Genomic DNA, 21,184 nt, shown 5'->3' with positions numbered 1-21,184 from the left:
CACCTCAGAGAGGCTTTGAAGCATCTGGGTGCTGGTGAAGATTTAGACAAAGAAGACTTTGATGTATGTAGATATAAATATTTAGAAGACGATGACGAATCTATTTCTCCTATAGAAGAACCCAATGCAGAAAACAACCAGTTGGATGATCAAGATGACTGTGATGTCAAATTAGTGGACAATTGTTGTTTTATGATAAGTACTGAATTCTCCAAGAAGACAAAGTCAAAGATGAAAAAGAGACTGCTAAAGACTAGACATAACACTCAAAATAACTACAAGAGAGATGAAACAGATTTGCCTAGGAAAAAGAAAAATTCCATGGACAAAGGAAAGAGAAATGGAATTTGCATCAAGGAAATTAATGATTAAAACTATATGAGAATTTTTTGGATATTAAGTTTCTCATCTCGTAGAGTGAAGCCTATTTGCTGGTTTAGTTAACTCTTCTTTGGATGTTTCTAAAATGTTTGTTTACCAAGGAAAATTCACAAAATGTGCCCTCTGAACAACATGAAATTGGTTTTGAACTAGACATTGTGAATATTGAAGGATTATTGCTGCCTAAGTTCTGACTTTAAGACCTTTCAATAGAACCTGTTAAAAATTCAGGAAAGAGACCTGAAAGCCTGTTTGAATGGGAGATTCGAAATGGCATCATTTATGGAAAATCAAAAATAGATACACAGCGGGCCAGTTCTCAACATTATAAGTGTTCACCAACCACAAAGTGGGAGCAAAATGGGGTGAAAGCCTAACCAAAAGGTGAAATAATCAGATCAGTCTGACAGATATGCTGAGCTGTGTCGTCATTTAAACAAGCTAAGGTTTCAAGATGAGTAGAGATGGAAAAAGACAAGACAAGAGGGAAAAGGAAGAGACATTAGAAGAACAGTCATTCTGAAGTACAGTGCCATCTACATAACAGATACCCCTGAACTTTGCTTGGAGAAGCAATTTTTAAAAATATATTTTGTGATGTAATTGTTTAAAATTTCAATAAAAATATATTTTTTTGCCAAAAAAAAAATGAGGCTTTTATTGAAGAGATTTCTAAAAAATTTTTGCACCATTATGATTACTGTGTATTATTCTACATCCTATTATTCCCTATTTTGTTTTTGATCACCATCTCCCCCAATTTTCCCTCTTTTCTATCAACCCCACCCTCCCTCTCTTATTGTCCTTCCCTCCTATTTTCCTGTAGGGTAAGATAGATTTCTGTACCTGATTGATTGCATAGCTCTTCTCTCACTGAGCTAATTCCAATGAGAGTAAGGTTCGCATGTCCCCTTCCCCATCTCCCCCATGTCCCCTCCACTATAAAAGCTCTTTCAAACCTTTTTAAAGTGAGATAATTTCCTCCATTCTATTTTTCACTTCCTCCTTCTCCCAATGTATTTCTCTTTCTCATGCCTTAATTTTATTTTTTAACATATCATCCCATCATATTCAGTTCACACTCTTGTCCTCTGTTTATTTATACTACTAACTGCCCTAATAATTATAAAGTTCTTAGGAGTTTCAAAAATCATCTTTCCATAAAGAGATATAAAAAGTTTAACCTTATTGAATGTCTTTTGATTACTCTTTCAGGTTTACCTCTTAAAGCCTCTCTTGAATCTTCTATTTGAGTCAAAATTTCCATTGCGTTCTAGTTTTTTTTTTAAGCAGGATTGTTGAAAGTCCTCTATTTCATTGATTCATTCATCCCTCCTCTGAAGTATTATTCTCAGTTTTACTGAGTAAGTAATTCTTGGTTGGAGTCCTAGCTCCTTTGCCCTCTGGATTATCATATTTTAGGCCTTCCAATCCTTTAATATAGAAGCTGATAAATCTTGTGTGATTCTAACTGTGGCTCTATGATATTTGAATTGTTTCTTTTTGGCTGCTTGCAATGTTCTCCACTTGACCTGGGAATTTTGGAATTTGGCTATAATATTCCTGGAGAATTATCCTTTTGGAATCCCTTTTAGGAGGTGATTGGTGGATTCTGTCTCTATTTTAACCTCTTGTTCTAGAACATCAGGGCAGTTTTCCTGATAATTTGTTGAAAGATGATGTCTAAGCTCTCTTTTTGAGTATGGCTTTCAGGTTGTCCAATAATTCTTAGATTATTCCTCCTGGATTTATTTTCCTGGTTAGTTGTTTTTCCATTAAAACATTTCCTATTTTCTTCTTTTTTAAAATTATTTTTGACTTTGTTTCATTGTTTCTTAATGTTTTATGGAGTCATTAGCTTCCACTTGACAATTCTATGTTTAAGACATGATTTTCTTGAGTGAGTTTTTGTACCTCCTTTTCCATTTGTCCAATTCTACTTTGTAAAGAGTTCTTTTCCTTAGTGAATTTTTACCTCTTTTTCTATTTAGCCAATTTTTCTATTTAAGAAGTTCTTTTCTTGGGGGCAGCTGGGTGGCTCAGTGGATTGAGAGCCAGGCCTAGAGATGGAAGGTCCTAGGTTCAAATCTGGCCTCAGACACTTCCCAGTTGTGTGACCCTGGGCAAGTCACTTGACCCCCATTGCCTAGCCCTTACCACTCTTCTGCCTTGGAGCCAATACAGAGTATTGACTCCAAGACGGAAGGTAAGGGTTTAAAAAAAAAAAAGAAGTTCTTTTCTTTAGTGCATTTTTTATATCATTTTCCACTTGGTCAATTCTGCTTTTTCAGGAGTTCTTCTCTTTAGTGGATTTTTAATGCTTTTTTTAAAACCACTTGGCCTATTCTATTTTTTAAGATATTATTTTCTTCAGCATTTTTTGTGTGTGTCTCCTTTACCAAGTTATTGACTTTCATGAGCTAGTTCTGGGGATCTATATGCTTTCAGTTCTTCCAAAGTAGTATGATCTAATAATGATCTAGAGGTGTGTTTAATACTCTCCTGGCCCATGTTCTGATCTGTGAGTAACCACAAGCATTATTTTCCACCTTGGAACTATGACTAGGGTCCCCTGCAGCCTCAAGTCTTGTGTGTGCTAGTGTTTTCCTCACCTAAGGCTGAAACCCAGGACTGTGACCTGAATCTGCATGTGGGCAATGCCACAAAAGTACCCAGAAACAGTAAAGGGAACCCTGTAATCTACTTCTGAACAGTTGTCCTACCCTCCTTACCTTCTTTGACTAAGAACTCTAAAAGCCTTTGCTGCTAATTCAGCTGTGTCCAAGGTGTGTTGCCTCAGTGGGGTCTGCCTTGGCATTTTGCTTTGTACTCCATTTCCATCCCAGGGTAATAGATCTTTTATGCCAGCTTTCTACATTTTGGGGGGCTGAAAAATTATTTCATCCTGTTTTTCTGTGGGTTATGCTGCTCCAGAATTTGTTTTGAGGTATTTTATCATGTTTTTTTTTGGAGGATAATTTGGTAGCAGTAAGGTGGGTCTATGTACCCATCCCTGCTATCTTGTCTCTGACCGAATTACTCATGCATTTTTAATGTCTCCATCTAAACGGACTCTTTTCTATCTTCCTACAAATGAGATTGTGTCTTTCCTATCTTAAAACCCAAACCAAACCAAACTAACTTCTTCTCCTTCTGCTTTCTAATTTATCTCATTGCTACTCATTTCTCTTCTCTCTGTCATTGAACTCTTAAACTCCTTCAACAAATGGTTCACATCTAATGTTATTACTTATTCTCCACTCACTCACTCCTTCCTCATTTCCTTGCTTGGGTTCTATCTCCATCATTCTATGGAAATTACTCTTGCAAAAATAGTCAGTAACCATCTAGTTGACCAATCCATTAGCCTTTATCCCATCCTCCCTTCCTCCTTTATCTCTTTATAACAACTGACACTTCCCACCTTCTCTTCTTATCGGATATTCAATCTACTTTTAGATTTTGAGATGTTATATTCTCCTAGTTCTACTCTTCTCTAACTGTTCCTTTTCCTTTCCCCTTCTCTTTCTCATCCCTCTTTGCCATCTTACTCACTCCCACAGTCTTAACTACAACCTCTATGAAGGTAATTTCCAATTCTGTATCTCCAAGTCTCATCACTCTTCTGAGCTCCAGTTTCACATCTCTAATTGTCCCACCGGTACGGAAAATACCACATATTTTTTTAAAATATGAGACTATTATCATCTTTCCCCCTTAATTTAGTCTTCCTTCTGACTTTACTCTTTCTGTCTATGGCACCCAGTCTCTCATGTTCCAAAACCTCTACTTAGTTAAATCTTATCAATTCTACCTCCACAAAATCTCTTGCATTCATTCCCTTCTCGTTATACTTATTAATTATTGTCATACCCAAACCATCATTATCACTTACCTGGACCATTATAAAAGCTTCCTAATAGGTTTCCAATCCCCATTAAATTGCCCTTCAAATATATCCTTTATTGCACTGCCTGATGGTTAGACATTATGGGTTTACTGTATTTCTTTTCTCAGAAATCATCAGTGACTCCCTTTGGCCTATCAGTAAAATTAAAATTTCTTTGCCTGGCATCCAGAATGCTCCACAACCGAGTATCATCAAACCTTTGTAGCCTTTTCTCTTATTAACTAGACTTCTCCTTGGGTCCTGAGCTGCATTTTCTCACTTTCATATCTTCACTAGTAACTGGAATATCCTCCCTCTTCCTCTTTGTTGAATAGTAATTACTACTTATTATTGAAAATTAAACTAACTCTTCCATGCTGCCTACTGGATCCACTGTAACAGTAATTCTCTTTCCCCACTGACTTCATAATTCATATTGTTTTGTTCCCTTGTGGTGAGCTTATCCTGAATTGTGTTAGCATCATCTTTACATATGTCTTATCTCCCCACTTGCTTGCTCCCATGCTTTTTAGCATGATATTTTCAGCAATGTTGTCAGACACCATCAGTGAAGATGAAAATGGCATCAAAGTCAGTCACTGCACTGATGGCAAATTATTTAACTGGAAAAGGCTCCAAGCCATAACTAAAGTGGAAGCTGGTAAGTGACTTTGTTCACAGATGATTGTGCACTCAGTCCCGCCTCTGAGACTGGGATGCAACCGAACTTGGATCAGTTCTCTGCTGATTATGATAATTTGGACCTGACAACCCAAAGGAAACACCAGCCAGGACTGCATCATCCATATGTAGAACCTTTGGTCACAACAAATGAAGAATTTTGAATACTGTGGATAAGTTCTCTTACCTTGGCAGTATGCTTTCCAGGGATGTCCACATAAATGATGAGGTTCATGCATGCATTGCCAGAGCTTGCTCAGTGTTTGGGAGGCTCTTAAGGAAAGGGTGAGAGAGAAGAGTTATTAGGCTGCCTACCAAACTCCACAGCCATTAAAAATGGCATCATCTTCCAAGTTCCCCAGAACTTCATAGCTGTGTCAATGTATATTCTAGCATATAACACTTGATCGAATTGAACCAAGGAGTCTTCAAATTCTGAATCGACTTGTGCTTTTCCCTTGCTTTGTTAATTGTCACGACACAATAGTCTACAACACAACTTTTCTTTTAACAAAGCTAGAACAGTTTTGACTTCTTAAACTTCATATTTGTGTAGGTTAAGCTGCCATATGTGTTCAGTGTGAATAGTGTTTAAGTTGAAAATATTGTTGAAACAGTATATTTTTCAAAAATACTTTTAAAAATGGATAACAGTAGTACTGGAAAAAATGTCTTTTAATTATATTTGGAACCTTTGATCTCATCAAATGTTATTCACTCAGGGGGCAGCTAAGTGGCTTGTGGATTGAGAGTTAGGTCTAATGATGGGAGGTCCTAGGTTCAGATGTGACCTCAGCCACTTCCCAGCTGTGTGACCCTGGGCAAGTCACTTAATCCCATTGACTAGTCCTTACCACTCTTCCGCCTTAGAACAACACAGAAGGTAAAGGTTTTAAAGGTTTTAAAAAAATGTTAATCACTCCTCCCATTTGCTGATTCCCTCCCTTCAATCACTCTTCCCTGTTTATTTAAACCTACCCCCATCTCCCTGTAAGCAGGCACTCCTCCATTTTCCCATGTTGCATAGTGACCCTGAACTGTTGTTCCTCCACCCTGATTAAAGGCCCTTGTGATTTCTTTAGTAGTCAGTCCTCTTTATTTCAGGAATATCCCAAACAGTGTTGGGATTTGAAGACCCCTCTCTACCTGGTTCACCATTTTTTTAAACCTTGATTGTTCAGTACTGGCACAGTCCTTTGGTTCAGTCCAGATTTGAATTGGTGACCTATCTTGAGTAAATGAATTCCTGAATTCCCATCCCTTTTTGGTTGAGTTTCTGAGGGCTTTTAATACCACTAGGCAATTTTGGGTCTCTTCTGACAAGTCTCCTTAAAAGGGCAGCTTCTGGCTATGTGTTTTCAAATATTGGACCATGTGCTTGTTAGTATTTGGATAATTGGCAGATTAACCAAATCTGACTTCCAACACTGCTGGTCAAAGTGGGTCTCCTTTGATCTTGACAAAATTAACTTTGCAGTTGACTCTTGATTCCATTGGTCCCAAGGTTTGAGGGTGCTGAATGGGACACTTTTTTCTAATGACTTGAAACAACCAAATGGGAATCTGAATCTAAATTTGCTTCCCTTCAAGGAAATATCCAACAGTTGAGATCAGGAAAGAAGAAAATTGAGAATGAGGTCTGTCACCTTAATTTGGAGGTCTCCAAATTAGAGGAGAAAAAAACAAACAAAAAAAACAAACAAAAAAATCAGATGAAAGTTTTATTCAGAGATACAGTGGACCCTAAAGACTAAAGATCCTTGTTGCTACTTTAGTAGACCTTTTTATTCCAGGTTTACACTGAAGAATTTTAGTATCAATTGTGAGGCATGGGAGATACTGGCACAGGACCTTCCAGCATGGCATGGCTGCCTCAAAGAAGGACCTGTGCTCTTTGAGCAAAGCAGCATTGCAGTAGTTCAAAGGAAACTTGAGATGGACAAATTTAGAGACATCTCCATTCCAAATGTTCATATGGACTATTTGTGCCCAGTCGGTGGGAGAGTCTCACTAATAATAATAATAGCCAGCATTTTTATAAGGTTCGGAAAGTACTTTACATGTTATCTCATGTGATGATTACAAAATTTTTGTGAAGTAAGTGTTATCTCCATTTTACAGATGAGAAAACTGAAGTTCACAGAGGTTAAGTGACTTGTTGAGAGTCACATAGCTAAGGAAATATCTTAGACAGTATATGAATTTAGGTCTTCCTGGTTCCAAGTCCAACAGCTTATCTACTCACTATGAAATTTTCTGAAAAAGAGAGACAGACAGAGAAAGAGAGAGAAAGGAAGGAAGGAAGTCTGTGGAATAAAAATGATGACAAGTGCCCCACTCAAACTGTGTGAGATAAAAATGATCACAAGTGCCCTATTCATTTAAATAAATAAAACCTGGAGTCATAAGGTAGGAGTAAAAAAGGTAGTTGTCTTTCATGAAAGAGGGCACTTCAGCTTGGGGCTAAGAAGTACTGATTGACTAGGCAGCAAGCAGGCAATATATACAAGTTTCCAATCCAAGACTTCTCCCCACCTCTCCCTGTCAAGCCCACACACTGAGCCTTGATTTACAATCTAAAACCCAATTCAGGTGAGGTGAGGAGAGCAACTGAGTTGTTTATTGCCCTTTCTGTCTTTTATCAGCCTTTTTCTCAAGCTTGTCCTGGAGTCTTCAGTCAATAAAAGGTAACAAACTAGCCTTCCACATCCCTTTCTCAATTAACTTGGTGTTTTTGTCTTTAGAATATGGGTTTGTGTAAACTGAATGCTCATTCTGAGAATAGCACACTCAATTCTATCTCACTCAATAGGAAGAAGAAAGAAATACCAATGGAGGGGAGGAAGAAAGCAATTTGGAAAGTTTCTTTAGACACCTAAAGAACTCTCATGGGCATTATAAGAAAATCCAGTTGATGAGAGCTCTCTCTTTCCCATTCAGAGGCTCTACCTTATCTTCAAGGCCTGGTCTTTCCTTTATAGAATCAAAATGCTGATTTTGTAAAGCACATGAATTCCTCTGAAGCAAGGGAGAGGGGAGAAAATGTTTCTCTGATTAAATTTTATTCATTAAAATCTTGGACATTCGAATCAAGAACACATGTGATACCCAGTGGAATCGCTCGTCTGCTATGGGAGAGGTGGAGGGGGGGGGGGAGGAAAAGAAAATGATCTCTGTTTCCAATGAATAATGTTTGGAAATGACCAAATAAAATAATGTTTAAAAAAAAATCTTGGACATTCCCAAGTTGTTGGGGTTTTTTGTTTTGTTTTGTTTTTAAGATGTGAATTTGGGTCTCCAGGGATTGGGAAAACTTAGTAAATCCTCGTTTCATAAGTGCTGGTTAATAATGGAAGTGGTATTTAATAGATGAAATTCCCATGAATTCTATCCCTACAACATCTCTTTTACTATGGAGAGTAATACTGCTAAGAGTTACTTTTCTTCCCTTTCTTTGAAGATGTGGGCAGAATTGATTCCCTCTGATCATGGTTATCTCTTTCCACTGGAGCTAGGCTCTGTAAAGGTCTCTATTTACTCTCCTTCCCTTCTCTCCCTTGGAGGATGGAGAAAATTCAAAGACTGATCAAAGCAACCTTTCTCCTAGGAGATAAGGAAATGAGTTCATAAAGTTTTTAGTCTAGGGCAGGGGTCCCATATCCACATAGCTGCCTTTTCCTGCATTGTTAGAAAGCTAAAAAATATAATTATTAAAAGCTCTGACATCCTCCTCCCCCAGGCAATCTTTTGAAATGAATTTTCCCAGAAGTTTAGTTTCTGTATGTCAATTATCCACTAACTTTTCCTCTCTGCCATACACTCTATAGCAAAGACTTTGCACTGGTCCCAATTAATGTTATCTTTAGCTAGACAATCTACATAAAAAATACCAAAAACAAGGAAGAAAATTTAAAGGAGCAGAGAAGCACTTAGTAATAAACAATGCCTCTGGAGGTAGGTAGATGGCTCAGTGGATTGAGAGCCAGACCTAGAGATGGAAGGCCCTGTATTCAAAAGTGGCTTCAGACACTTCCTAACTGTGTGACCCTGGGCAAGTCACTTAACCCCATTGCTTAGCTCTTACCACTCTTCTGCCTTGGAACCAATACACAGTATTGATTCTAAGATAGGAAGTAAGAGTTAAAACAGAAACATTAAAAAAAAATAGACCATACTATCAATTTGCTTGTGGCAATACAACAGAAGAGAAAAGGATAGAGTAGAATAAATTGATAGTTGTTCCATTAGTTTCTTAGAGAGAGCATAATTTAGCATTTCTTTAGTAAGCTAAGTGGTGACCTGGGGCCAGGAAAGGGCTCCAGTTGCTACAGGTCTTAGATTCAGTTTATCTGAGAAGCATCCTCCATTTGTTATTGCTCCTCATAGTGGTCACTGCTTTCTGATCTTGGTGATCCTCAGACTCCCCTTTTGTGTCTCTTGTAGACCAACTTAAAATTGTACTGTAGCAAAACAAATAAACAAACAAACAAAAAACAATTTCTCTGCCCTATAATTCTTTTTCATTCTTTTTATAGACATTAGCCCTGTGTGGTGGTATATTCCTATAATCTATTTTCCTGGAGTAGGGTGACTAGTGGTTGAGTTTGAAGCTTCTGGGGTACAAGCACTTTCTTCTTTGAAAGAAAAGTCTGAAGGTAGCCAAAAAAGAGGCACACTATCCTTTATAAGGAGAAAAAGGCATCTATACACGAAGCAGATCCAGCACCCTTTCCTAGTGCATCTTACAACCCAGGGATGCTTTCTTATTTTGCTCAGTTTTTGCTCATGTCCTTCAACAAGTCTCCATAGAAGATTTGCTCAAAAGAGTGTAGGTCTTGATTTGCATCTTTTAATATTTTATGGCTGCTGCTAGTGTAACATTCAGACTATGTTTTCCTTCCCTTTGTTACATAACCAATCTGCCTCCTTTCCAGGTGTATATATCCTAGATTATATCACCTAGGCAGCTACAGGGCACAGTGGATAAATCATTAGACTTGGGAGTCAGGAAGACTTGAATTCAAATCCAGCCACATATACTTCCTAGCTGTATGACCTTGGGCAAATCACTTAACTTCTGGCTGCTTCAGTTTCCTCACCGTAAAATGGATACAATACTAGTATCTATTTCAGAATACAAGTATCTATCTTTTGTACTCATGGATTCTTTTTAATTTCCATATTTGTACTACAATAATTTTATATAACATTTATTTTGTGGTCAACTGCATTTTCTCTTGCATGAGTTCTAGATAGGATTTTGGATTGTTCTTCATTCACAGCTTTAAAATTAAGCCATTTTGAAAGTTAACCACTTTGAATTGGTTCGGCCATTCTGGAAAACAATCGAGAACTAACCCCCCAAGATTACTAACTGTCCATACTCTTAGACTCAGTTATGTCACCACTAGGTCTATAACCCCCAGAGAAATAGGAGAAAAAAAACTCTTATTTTAAAAAATATTTATAATTCTTTTTGTAGTAGCCCCAAACTGAAAACTGATGGGGTGTCCACCTTTTTAGGAATGGCTAAACAAATTGTGGTCCATTTTTGAATATACTTACTTTGCCATGAGAAATGATGAAAAGACTATAGTAACATGTAATCTCTGCCTCCCCTCTCTCAGGGTCATTCTACTTACATTTCTCCTTTAGGATGTTCAGGTAACCTGAGGCATTGCAATGTCTCTTTTCTTTATAGTCACTGGCTCAAGCCTCAACCAAATGTGTTCTTCCCACTTGTCAGGGGCATATGACTAGCATTCTCCAGTTCCATTTTGCTCCTTAACACCAAGCAGATTTTACAAAGAGATATTAACCTCAAAGATAGAGCTACAACAAGGGCACAAGGCTTTCCCCAGTACCTCAGGGACACACTCTCCCCTACACCAAAACAATCTCTGGAAGAGACTTAGCATAATCCCAACATAGTCCCACTAGAGTCTAGACAGATGGACCATGACTACTGAATGAATCTGTCCACTGGGCTAGGGTAGTGGAGATCTTGCTCCAAAATCACTGCATTAATGCTGGGTGGCAGAAATAGCCAGTTGAGGTCTCAGCTTCCCAATTCCAGTAACTCATTTCCTGAACCAAGTTAGAGACTTCCATTCCCTAAACTTAGGATAGAAAATATTAAGCCAAAAGACCAAGGATCTACCCCATTCTCAGGGAGTGCTAAATGGGAATAAAGGTTCCTTATAGCATTAGATCCCATGATCAAAAGAGGCCCTCAGACACGAAGGAAGTAAAGAGGAGCAGCTCACAGGCCTTTTTGAAGATACTGACCATTCTGGTTATCCAGCCAACAGAAAAAAGTCCTCCCTGGCTTTTAAAGGCATTCCTCTTACACATAGTCATGGTGCTCTGCGTAGTAGTAGCTCCCTGTTTTCTTCCACATGGAGAGATGCCATCTGAGGCACTCTTTTGCCAGACCCCATGGCACCTCTGTGATCTGATGCAGAGGGAACAAACAGATTGAGGAGAATAATGGATATGATGACAACACCAAAAGAAAACCTTTAGAACTCTGAAAAATGCAATGATAAACCACAAGTTCATGAATCCTGCCACCCATTTCCTCTTAGAGAAGCGATATTTCAAAATAAGGCAGAAATATTTGGACGTGACCATATGGACATTTCTTTTGCTTGACTATGTGTCATATGTCATATGTCATATGCAATACTCATTGCCAGTTGTTTTTTTTTTAATTGTACTAGTAGGAAAGAGTGAGGAGAGATGCCAAATGTTTATAAAATAAAATTTAAAAAGAACATTACTTGAAAGAAAAAAGAAAATTAACCACTTAACTTAATTTTCTTCAGTAATGGGGTTAGCTATGTGGTTCAGTGGATAGAGGACTGAGCCTAAATTTTTTTTAAAAGCCTGAGTTCAAATTCAGCCTCAATACACCTTCCAGCTATATAACCTTGAGCAAGTTACTTAACTTCAGTTTGCCTCTGTCTTCTCAACTATAAGATGAGGATAATAGCAGCTACCTGCCATGGTTGTTGTGAGGTTCAAGTCAGATAATAATTGTAAAGCACTCAGCATAGTACCTGGCACATAGTGCTATATTAGCTATTGTTACCATTCTTAAAGTTAATCAGATAGCACACACATAATTATATCTGCAAATAATGTTCCAATAGCTTTCTATTCCTTTCCCTTCCAAGATTTTAACAAAACTGCTAAGGAAACTAGGTGTAGTTTTGACCAATATGTTGCTGTCTCGTCCATATCCTGGAAGGGCTATGGGAAAACAGGTCCTTTAATGTACTTTTGAAAGAACTGTGCACTTATATAGCCATTCTGAAAAATAATTTGGAACTATGCTCAAAAAGCTATTAAATTATATATGACCCATAGATACAAGTCTATACTCCACAGAGATTAAAAGAGAAAAGGACCCATGTGCACAAAAATACTTGTAGCAGTTATTTTTGTGGTGGCAAAGAATTGGAAACCATGAGAGTCCCCATCAATTAAGGAATGGTTGAACAGATCAACCCATAGACCTCCTTGATGCTACCTTTGGTCAGGAACTCTTGCCCCAAAGGGAGGAATGTTACATGCAATTATCAGAAGGGGCAACCTTGACCTCACTGACCTCATGGTTAGAGCCAGTCTTCTGATATCTCTGGAAACTTACCCCTCCATGAGCCATTATTTGATCAGACTTTAAGCACAGCTAGAACCTTTGATCTCATCAAATGTTAATTGTTCTTCCTCAATTGTCGCCCCCTCTGATCACTCTTCCATGTTGAAATTTATTGAAACTCACTCCTTCCCCTTCAGAGTGGACACTCCTGCACTCTCTCATATTGTATGGTGGCCCCAAACTACAGTTCCTCCACCTGGACTAAAGATCCTTGTTGCTACTTTAGTAGTCCTCTTTATTCCAGGTTGACACTCAGATGAATTTTAGGATCAATTATGAGACAGTGAAGATCTTGGCACGGGACCTTCCAGTATTGTGTGGCTGCCTCAAAGAAGGCATTGCACTCAATGAGCAAAGCAGAGTTGCAGTAGCTCAAAAGAAACACGAGATGCACAAATGTAGAGGCATCTCCATCCCAAGTGTTCATATGGGTTATTTGTGCCCAGCCTGTGGTAGAAGCTTCTGAGCTCATATTGGTTTAATCAACCAGTCATTCCCATTGTACCTTGACCCTCATGTAGGGTGGTCATTTTCTCCAGTACAATGGAAAACAACCAACCATCCATCTCCTTTCTTGACTATGCTTTGTCAGAGAAAGGAGAGTCTTACTTAAACTTTGTATCTCTCCAAGCATTTATGATGACTGGCACAATGATCTATGAACATTACTCTTTTACTAAAATTTTTTGTTTAATTTAATCTGGCTTCCACCAAAGGAAAAACAGCTCTCAGTCAGCTTCTGGCTATAAATCTGCCCATTCCCCCGTCTCCCTTTCCCTAAAACTTCTGTGGTTTTCTTCATGTCTTTCAACTTCTGTCTTGGCTTCTGCTGGCTATGGTGCCCTCATCCAGGGAACTCTTCGTTTGTCAGTCCCCACCAGATGTAAAAAGGAGAACTGTTTTCTTCTTTTTTTTTTTGTGGGAAGTTGTTCCATCTCATGAGTTGAGGCTCTGTGCTCAAGTTTCCTGTTTTTTATATTTGTGGTATAGCAACTGTACTTTGTAAATGTTTGCAGCATGCCCAACTTGCAGAAAATCTGAAAGAAACACCCTAAAAAAGGTTCTTTAAAATCTGGGGAGGAGGGAGGGAGCTTTTTGCCCCATAATCACATTCAGACCATTGAATGTGCTATTATCTAATAAAATCATATCCCACTTCTGAAGTTTCCTTTCTTGTGCCTGCCTCTCCCTCCTAGGGAAGACCGAAGACCCCAGGGAGAAGGTATTTGGCTTGCAGATTGGTACTAGATTGTTTACATGTTGTTTTACAGATATTCTGTTTTTTTCACCTGTGCCAATATTGCCTTCCTAAACCCTTTTTTTCCCTAACAAGAAAAGAACAAAGACAAAGTCTTTCTTTTATATATCTTTATAGTACTTAGGTACAGTGCTTATACACATGATGGATCTTTGAAAAATGTTAACTGAATGATTAATCAACACAGTAATTCTGGTTATGACATGACGCTGGCTTGATGTCTTCTGGAACAAAATAAGGAATAAGATACAAGAAACCCAAATACACATATTCAATACCTTCAAAGGGCAATCTAATCATCGATCAGATTTCTATAGCCCTCTTGTAGTACCTTCTCTATGACACTTCCTCAACTTGTAATTGTAGATTTGCAGGCTGGATCTCTGGAAGATGGCTGCTACCTTGAATTCTATGGGTAGTAACCCTGTAGATTTTGCTTCTAGCACTCTGCCTCATGAGCCAGTGTGCCAGGATTACAGCTGTGTGGTTCAGTGGATAGATCACCAGACTTGGAGTCAGAAGACCTGGGTTCAAAACTGACTTGAGACACTTCCTAAATGTGTGACCCTGGGCAAGTCACTTAACCCCTATTGCCCAACCCTTACCACTCTTCTGCCTTGATTCTATGTCATAAGGTAAGGATTTTTTTAAAAATCAGCCAATAGATACAATAGCTCTAGGCAAAGACATTTCCTAAAGAAAAATAGTTCCCGTCATTAATCTAGGGCACACTCCCCACAAATGTACTCAATGTCCATGGGAAGAATGGGCTCAAATTTAGAGTCAAATGGTAGTGGCACACATTTATAGTACACATATATGGCTACTTACAACTCCTAATACTGGAGGGCCTGAAAGTTCTTTTTTCTCAGGAGTCTCATGCTCCAGAACCCTTTGGGTTCAATGTCTCCAACTCTTTGCTAATCAGGTTGTTCCAATGGCTTCCTAGGGCCTGTTGGTCTCCATGATCTGATTCTCTTTTTTGCCAGGAATTGTCATGGTCCTTGAAGTTACTTCTTCCAAATCCTTTCTCTCAGTATTCATGTCTGTCTAGAATTTGTGTTTCTGCTCTCAGCTGAATGCAGTCACTCCTACTGATCCAGTGGTTCTTTCAAAGCTGTATGACAGGATGAAGTGGGGGAGAGAAGAATCTTTTCTCCCCTTGGAGAGGTTTCCACCACAGGCAGCTCCAGACTTGCAATATCTCCAACTGGAACTTTTGAGATTTGTTCAGAGATTCTTTTTTTTTTAAGCTCCCTGAGGTGTAGCTAATTTCTTTACTCAGATAATCCTGTTGTTCCTTTATTGACACAGAGAGGTATTAGGATATTCAAAGAGATCAGGGTCATAGATACATCTTTTGTTTAATTTAACACCTCCTGGGCACTTTGTGATCATATCCTGAGCCTTCTGTGATTACATTAGCAGACAAATGAGCCCAAGTTGGAAGTAGTAGGCCAACTTTTGAGTGAGATGGGAGGCACCTGGTGCCAAGCAAGATAACCACCACCATCTCCTCTTAGACCCTGATCAAAACAGCTTAGGATCCTAAACTTAAGAGTCTTAAGATCAGCATTGTCTCCCAAACATCAGACCTGCTTCTAAGCAGCATCGAGGGGAGAAATCCTTATGGAAAAGAGTCCACTTTCCTCATCACCATTAGCAACAGCTGCTGACTGGCTGCCACCAATGAGCAGAGAGCCCTGAGGGTGGCACCAACAACCCCTATCTCCCTAGACCACTAGTTCTACTTCTAGCCTAGTCATCCTTTGGAATGGTGGCTTTTATACCCAATCAACCAATTGCCACCCATAGGGTAGGCAAGCCAGCCTAGCTAAGTAACAAGGTATACAAAGGGAGAGACCAGAGATGGCAAGTGCCAAGCACTAGTCAAGGACCATGAACCCAAGAGTCTTTGCAATATTAATGCTCCCAATGGAGCATCTAACCATGACCCTGGAGGCAACTCCTTTTGAGATACAACCTGGCAACTGCTCCTACTGCAGCCACATCTATTGAAGACCCAGAAAAAGAAAGTTTTTGCATCTAAAGTCCTCCTGCATTCATCCTAAATAAACATCTTAAAAAATTTCTCAGGGGAAATGACATAAAAGAAGTGGTTTTGCCATTTGTTTCTGCACCCCAAGGACCATGGGCCTCTTCCATCAGAGATGCAGCTGCTACTTTCCATTTGTGTTGTCTCCCCCATTAGAATGTAAACTCCTCGAAAGATCTGGCTTACTTTTCTACTTGTATTCCCGAGGTTTAGCTCAGGACTTTGTACATAATAAGGCATAATAGATATTTCATTCTTTCATTCCTTCAACTAAAAGGAGAAAAATCACAACTCTGCTTCCTGACATTATAGACACATAATCTCATCTGAGTCCCACAGCAACCCTGTGAGGCAGGGGCTATTGTTTCTTACTGAATAGATGGGGAAATTGAGACTCAGAAAAATTAAATGACTTATCCAAGGACATACAACTACTGTCTAAGGTGGTATTTTAATATAGGCTTTCCTGACTATAAGTTCATTGATCTGCCCACTATATCCCACATCTTCTCTTGTGAATTGCCACAGGGTGCCTCTTACTAAAAGCTTTCCATTTTGAATGAAATGACAATGTCAAGCAAAAAAATAAAAGTACCCTGCAAATTTTTGGAGGGGTCATCTCAGACTTGCTACAGTGGTTCTCTTAAAGTTCAGCTAGAATCCGCCAATAATATATTTAGCCCAGAACAAATCCCAAGTCATAGCCCTTGAAGTTGAGGAGCTTATGACAAGCCAAACCCAGTGACAGATTTAAAGGACACTAGAGAAAAAAAATAGCTAAAACATAGCCTGTACATAGATTTAGATTTTCTACATATTGTCACTTCTGCAAAACAACAACAACAACAACAACTGCTTAAAAGGTATTAGTCGTGTCCCCAGGAGTTACATTTCATTTATATCATGTTCAGGCCAAAAGTCAATGTGTTTTTCCAGATACACCAAGTACACTGAGATGGAGATTGAGAAAAGTAGCCAAGGAAAGGCATTCCAAATCCAGATTAAAGGCAGACAGTTCTGAGAGGAAGCAGACTAATAATTCTGGGAAGACTTCATGGAGGAAATGAGATTTCAGAACTACATCTTAATGTCACTGATAACAAAATATTCACAACTGTCTAAAATGGAACTAAAGCCTTCTTGCAGTTCTCCCTAGGGATAAAGGAAACATCTAAGACCCTAGATTCTAGGGAAAGAAGAATTCAAGAACAGGCTCACTCGGCTGCTATTTTAGGTGCTTTTTACTGGCCTCATGTTGTCTGATCTGTTACAGGATGGTGAAGCAATAAGGAGGGGGGAATGACCATTTAGGGTTATCAGTTCTGAACAGTTACTACATTGTTATAAAAAGCATCATCATCACACCCACATCCAAAACACCCCAACATTTTGGATAGAAGAATTAAAATACCTCTCTTGTCAGTTATACGATTTCCCTAATAAAATAGGTTTTTGTGTTAAAAAAAAAAAAACACCAGGAAGAAGTAGGAGGCTGCTAACCGAAGTAATCATGAACAGAAAGTGAAATCATTTTGCTTCCTCATTTGTAGGTCTCATGTGACAAGCTCTAATTTATTTAAAAGTGAATTCGGAAGATCTCTTGTGTCTCTGAAGTCTTGGGCGTTAGCCAGTAAAAGTCCAAGATTCCCAGGAGGAACTCACCTGTTGATATTGTAAGGTATGTGTTTTACTTGTCTTTTCCCTTGTTTGACTGCTTAACTATAAATAGGTACATTTCTATCATCTTCTCCTTGTCAGATTTCAAGTATGTGGTTTCAGGAAGTAAACTGAGAAATTATGTAGTCCATCTTGTCATTTTTTACTTTAATTTGAAAGGATTCAACTTTTTCTTTTGGAAGTCCATATCTGACCTGTATGTCAAAGACAAAAAGAAATTGTTTTTGTGTTATAAACCAAGTAGGGAAAAGATAAACTTCTTGGGTCTTTGAACTGAAAAGAAGTTAGTAAAAATATATATAAATGGGGAAATAAAGTTCAATTCAAAATACATTTGTTAAGCACCTATGATATCCAAGGAATTATGAAATTTAGCATTAATTTCTGTGGTGGAAAAAAAAAAACATTGTCATCCAGCATAGACATAGTATGTTAAAAAAAAAATTTTTAATGGAGGGGGGGAGGACAACTAGGTGGCTCAGTGTATTGAGAGCCAAGCCCAGACTTGGGAGATCTGGGTTCAAAAGTGACTTCAAGCACTTCTTAGTTGTGTGTTCCTAGGCAAGTCACTTAACTGCCACTGACTTGCCCTTATTGCTCTTCTGCCTTGGAACCAATATGCAGTATTGATTCCAAGACTGAAGGTAAGGGCTTTGTTTTGTTTTTAATTTGCTGACTCCTTTATAGGGAAAGAATTCAAATTGTGATGACTCAATTATAATAACAATAGCTAGTATTTATATAGTAGTTTAAGGTTTGCAAAGTACTTTATATGATATCTCATTCAATCATCACATCTTTTTGAGGTCAGTGCTATTTTAATCTCCATTGTACAGATGTGAAAACTGAAGTTGACAAAAGATAAGTGACTTGCTGAGAGTTGCATAGCTTTGAAAGTATCTAAGGTAGCATTTGCATTTAGGTATTCCTGGTTCCAAGTCCAAAACCATAGCTATGCACTATGAAGTTTCCTGTAAAAAGAAAGGAAGAAAGAGAAGGGGAAAAGTTCATAGGGGGAGGGGGAAAGCAATATGGAGAGTTTCTAGGCATTATGAGGAAACACTGCAGCAGAGAAGTCCTTCCTTCCCATTTAGAAACTTTACATAATCTTGAATTCTAGGCTTTGTCTTTCCATTAAACTCAAAATGCTGATTTTGTAAAGCATGTGGATTCCTCTGAAGCAGGGAAGGGAGAAGTTTTTTTGATGAAATTTGTGAATAATACTGGAAATTCCCAGGTTTTGGTTTTGGTTTTTAACATATGAGTTTAAGTCACCAGGGATTGGGAAATCTTAGTAAATCCTCTCTTCATAATTGCTGCTTAATGATGGAAACGTTATTGCAAAAACTGCAGAATTAAAACCTTGGAGGCATCCTTGACATGTCTTCCCCTAATCCTCTACCTCTAACTAAATAGATGAAATTCCAACTAATTCTGCTCCCGCCACAATATCTCTCTTTTGCAATGAAAAGCAAAACTTCTTAAGGAGTACTTTTCTTCCCCTTTCTTTGAGGGAGTGGGTGGAACTGACTCCTGACTATGGCTTTCTCTTTTCTTCTAGAGGTCTCTATCTCTACTCTCCTTCCCTCCATCCTGGGAGGATGGAGGAAATCCACAGGCTCTTTGTTCAAGGCAACTTGTCTGCTGTGAGCTAACAAAATGAGTTCATGAGGTTTTTAGTTTAGCGTAGGGGTCCCATGTGGACAAGGCTTCCTTTTCCTGCATAATTAGGAAGCTTAAAAATATAGATTATTAATAAAAGTTGTGAAACTCCACCTTCCCAGGCAAACTTTTGAAATTTGAAAATTTCCCAGAAGCTTAGTTTCTGTATGTCAATTATTTACTGACTTTGTATCTCAACCATACTCTCTATAGCAAAGAAACTAACTGAACATAATTAAAATTATCTTTAGCCAAATAATTGACATAAAAAGTACTAAAAATCAAAAGGAAACATGATTTATCACTTGTTTATCTGGGTATGTGATTTGGGATTTTGGTTTTAAAGGTTACTTTATTACAAATATGAATAATATGAAAGTAGAATTTGAGTGATAATATATGTATAACCCAGTGGAATTGCTTGTCAGCTCTGGGAGGTGGGGAAGAGAGGAGGGAGACAACAAGAATCATGTAACCAAAGGGGGGGGGGGAATATATATATATGTATGTATGTATGTACTAAAAATCCAGAAGAAAATTTAAAACAGCAGGGAAGCACTTAGTAATAAACAATGCCATCTGTTACAGCTTGTGACAATACAACAGAAAAGGAGAGAGTAGAATAAATTCACTGTTCCATTAGTTTCTTCAAGTAGGCATAATCAGTTACTCTCTGATATATTTCTTTACTTGGGGTGGGGGGAAGGGCTCCCTCTGCTACAAGTCTTAGATTCAGTTCTCCTGAAAAGCATAATCTCTTTACTGCTGTTATTGCTCTTTGTTCCCCTTGGTAATGTTCAGATTCTTCTTTTGTGTTTCTTGTAGACCAATTAAAAGCTGCTACTACAGCAAAACCAAAAAATTCTCTGCCTTACAATTTTCTTTCTTTCTTTCTCTCTTTCTCTCTTTCTTTCTTTCTTTCTTTCTTTCTTTCTTTCTTTCTTTCTTTCTTTCTTTCTTTCTTTCTTTCTTTCTTTCTTTCTTTCTTTCTTTCTTTCTTTCTTTCTTTCTTTCTTTCTTTCTTTCTTTCTCTCTTTCTTCTCTTTCCTTTCTTCCTTCCTTCCTTCCTTCCTTCCTTCCTTCCTTCCTTCCTTCCTTCCTTCCTTCCTTTCTTTCTTTCTTTCTTTCTTTCTTTCTTTCTTTCTTTCTCTTTCTTTCTTTCTTTCTTTCTTTCTTTCTTTCTTCTTCTTTCTTTCTTTCTTTCTTTCTTTCTTTCTTTCTTTCTTTCTTTTCTTTCTTTCTTTCTTTCTTTCTTTCTTTCTCTCTTTCTCTCTTTCCTTCTTCCTTCCTTCCTTCCTTCCTTCCTTCCTTCCTTCCTTCCTTCCTTCCTTCCTTCCTTCCTTTCTTTCTTTCTTTCTTTCTTTCTTTCTTTTCCTTTCTTTCTTTCTTTCTTTCTTTCTTTCTTTCTTTTCTTTCTTTCTTTCTTTCTTTCTTCTTTCTTTCTTTCTTTCTTCTTCTTCCTTCCTTTCTATCTTCCTTTCTTCCTTCCTTCTTTTCTTTCCTTCCTTCCTTCTTTCTTTCCTTCTTTCTTTCCTTCCTTCCTTCCTTCCTTCCTTCCTTCCTTCCTTCCTTCCTTCCTTCCTTCCTTCCTTCCTTCCTTCCTTCCTTCCTTCCTTCCTTCCTTCCTTCCTTCCTTCCTTCCTTCCTTCCTTCCTTTAGATTTTAGCCATGTGTGGTTATATTCCTGTAATTCCTTCTCCTGGTTAGAGTGACTAGTGGATTGCTTTAGAGGTTCTGGGTTATAAGCAGTCTAAAAGTCGATCAGGAGTCCTCACTGAGTTTGGCACTAATATGTTAAGTCTCCAGGAACAGAAAACCACCAGGCTGCTTAAGGAGGGTCAGGGGAATGAAGGTTACAACTCCTACACCATTTCAAACTGAGATTAGACACATGAGTGCCTATTACACTGCCAGGCT

At 38.3% G+C, this 21,184-nt stretch overlaps 1 protein-coding gene across 1 annotated transcript in view; it reads left to right on the top strand.

Moving 5' to 3' along the window:
* Window positions 1-17,340: 17,340 nt before the first annotated feature.
* The window catches only part of CTSS (cathepsin S), a 15,915-nt gene continuing 12,071 nt past the window's right edge, over window positions 17,341-21,184 (top strand). The window contains exon 1 of the mRNA XM_001370938.5: window positions 17,341-17,606. The gene's annotated coding sequence lies outside the window, so the exon portion shown is untranslated. The remainder of the gene's footprint in view (window positions 17,607-21,184) is intronic.

This window comes from Monodelphis domestica, chromosome 2, assembly GCF_027887165.1.
Source record: "Monodelphis domestica isolate mMonDom1 chromosome 2, mMonDom1.pri, whole genome shotgun sequence".
NCBI lineage: Eukaryota > Metazoa > Chordata > Mammalia > Didelphimorphia > Didelphidae > Monodelphis > Monodelphis domestica.
The sequence above is the reverse complement of the archived record's forward strand: the minus strand, read 5'-3'. Positions and strand labels throughout refer to the sequence as shown.